This window comes from Poecilia mexicana, unplaced genomic scaffold (genome assembly GCF_051168715.1).
Source record: "Poecilia mexicana isolate PSO_F unplaced genomic scaffold, ASM5116871v1 scaffold_10, whole genome shotgun sequence".
In the NCBI taxonomy this organism is placed as follows: domain Eukaryota; kingdom Metazoa; phylum Chordata; class Actinopteri; order Cyprinodontiformes; family Poeciliidae; genus Poecilia; species Poecilia mexicana.
This window is the reverse complement of record NW_028263379.1, coordinates 6,159,326-6,162,242: the sequence shown is the minus strand read 5'-3', so window position 1 is coordinate 6,162,242 and position 2,917 is coordinate 6,159,326. Positions and strand designations below refer to the sequence as shown.

The window sequence follows — 2,917 nt, the reverse complement described above, 5'->3', positions numbered from 1 at the left end:
ACACATGAATTGCCCCATATGGGGTTTGAACCGACGACCTCAGGATTACCAGCACGGTGCTCTAACCTGCTGAGCTAACTCACCTACCTTGCAAACTGTTAAGTTTCCATGGATTTAAGAAGAACTTACATGATCTTACCACAATGAAGATTTGATAAAAGTGCTTATATTCTAATGTTTTTCAAAACAACATACATAATATTTTATGAGCCTGAGTTTCTGTAGTGTAGTGGTTATCACGTTGGCTTTACATGCAAAAGGTCTCTGGTTCGAAACCAGACAGAAACAGATTTAGTCTATTCTATTCATCACAGGTGTTTACTAAAGGTCAACAAGGGTTCTGTGGTGTCATGGTCTGTACTCTGAATCCAGGCATCTGAGTGCAAACCTCAGTTGAAATTTTCATGCGTTGCATCTCACATCATCAACTTTGGAACCTCAAACTGAAACAAAGCAGAGAAGTTCAGTTCCTGTAGTGTAGTGGTTATCACATTTGCTTTACACGCAAAAGGTCTCTGGTTCAAAACCAGACAGTGAAGCCACCATCCAGCAGCCCACCTGTGGAGAACACAGCTTCAAAAAACCCTCAGAAATTATGACCAGCTGAAGTCAGAAAATATGATGCAGCTTTTATGCTAAACAAATGCAATAACTATTAATTTTTGAATAAGTGTGGAAAAAACTTTCTATAAGTTTATGCTTCTTTACATATTTTGTAGGAATGTCTGAGGATTTGTAAAGTGCGTCCCTGGCCAGAAGTTAATGATGTTTGCAGGGTCAAGGTAGGGAAAGGTTTGGGAAACCCTGCTCCATGATTTTATAGTTTATTAAATAAGTTGAAGGCTATAACAGATTTTGATTAAAGTAAAACATGTTTTCTATTTATATGGACAGTTTACACAGTATCTATTCTATTCATCACAGGTGTTTACTAAAGGTCAACAAGGGTTCTGTGGTGTCATGGTCTGTACACTGAATCCAGGCATCTGAGTGCAAACCTCAGTTGAAATTTTCATGCGTTGCATCTCACATCTTCAACTTTGGAACCTCAAACTGAAACAAAGCAGAGAAGTTCAGTTCCTGTAGTGTAGTGGTTATCACGTTTGCTTTACACGCAAAAGGTCTCTGGTTCAAAACCAGACAGAAACAGATTTTGTAGGTTATTCATCTCTTGGGGTACAGTGAGACAATAAGAGTCTTCCTCTTTTGTGATGGTTCATTTGCCAATCGACTTCAATGTCGGCTTCTTTGATGTGGCCCCCCAGCATTTTATAGGTTGATGATTGACTTAAAATAGGTTTTGAGCATGAATTGACTACAAACTACATTTCAACCAAAGATTTGTATTCAGAAAGAATGTTTTTAATTAATTGGTTTCAGTTGCCTCTGAGACTAAGTCTTTGCGTAAATATAATCTCTGTCCATGTGACTTGTTTTTATTATTTGCTTGCTCACCTTTAAACACTGATTTAAATATTGTAATTTTTAAACTGAGCAGTAATTTTACATCCATGGAAACTCAAATGTAATATTTAAAACTTCAATACATAAAATCAGTTATTTAACAATATGAGGTGGTGTTTAATTTATTTTTAACATTGTATTTTATACATTTATGCTAGGGGTGCCCAAGTCTAGTTTTCCAGAGCTACCATCTGCAGCTTTAGATGCATTCCTTCTCTAACACACCTGGACCATTGACTCATTATAAGCCTCTACAGAACTGAATGAGGGAAGTCAACCTTTTGTCTTGGGTGTTTTAGCAGGGATGCACTCCTGATTTGTACCGTCAATGTGGCCCATTGAGGGGGGCCAATATGCTGAAGTGGCCCTCAGTGAAATTGAGTTTGACACCCCTGCAGTAGGGTATTAACCACTCCTCTTCGTCTTGGATGTAAGTACAAAAACAATACAATAAATATCTTTCTGTAATTGAAATGCTAGCCAAAAACAGGATTCAGTTTTATTTTGCCTTCATAATTCCTCTTTATACTACCATCTCCCGTTCAAGAAGCAGTGCTGGCAGATTGTGGTTTGGTCAAACAGGTCTAATGTTCCAGAAAAAGGTTTCTGCCAAGGAAGTCCTCCAGCAGCAGGTCTGAGTAGATTGCAGCCACTGAGTACACAAAGCCAAGCAGCTGATGACTGGCAGGACAAATTCCAGGTGCAAATGGTCAGGGGAAAGAAGTGAGCATGGAGGCAGAAAAGCTACAATCCACTCTGGCTGAGCTCACTAGATATTAAATTAGACCTGCTACAGTAAAACCTGTGCAGAAAGGAGATTCAGAACTGCTGGGCTTGGATCAAACTGAATGAATATGAATGTGTACATGTTTTTCAAAGCAGAGGAACTCAAGTCAAACTGTTTACTAAATACTTTATTCTCATCTTACTTCAATGTCAGGTTTTCTATACAGAAACCTGACAAAAAAAATCACTCATCCATTTAAATAATTGAATTCTGCTGTTAAATCACTTTCATGGCCACAGGTTGCACACTGCTATTATAAACATTTGTGAATTAATGGAGCACTCTAGGAGTTTAATGAATTGGAGTGTTGTACCTTGATAGAATGCTACCTGTGAAATTCCTCTACTATTAATATTATGAAAGGGGAAGTATTTGAGAAGGAGAGCAACTTGGTGGTAAAGTGCTGGATTGCCTGAAATGACACAGCAGAGTCAGGAGATGCTGAAGTGCTGCAGAAACAGTCACGGGATAGAATAGCATCATATGCAGTGGTCACCACTGGACTGCAGAGCAGTGGAGAGTTTAGGAAGGACAACTTGTGCTGCTCTGTCATGTGGATTAGACTAAGTTTGTCCGTTTCTAGGAGAACCCTTGGTGGATTATGTTGAGGTTGAGTGCGGATAGGATTGTACTTTGAAGGCGCAGCCCTGAGTCCATTTTAACTCA

The 2,917-nt window shown here is 38.9% G+C and overlaps 1 non-coding gene across 1 annotated transcript; it reads left to right on the top strand.

Moving 5' to 3' along the window:
- Window positions 1-1,076: 1,076 nt before the first annotated feature.
- On the top strand, window positions 1,077-1,149 carry trnav-uac (transfer RNA valine (anticodon UAC)). Its single transcript has one exon. It is a non-coding gene; the product is annotated as a tRNA-Val (tRNA).
- The last annotated feature ends 1,768 nt before the right edge of the window (window positions 1,150-2,917 follow it).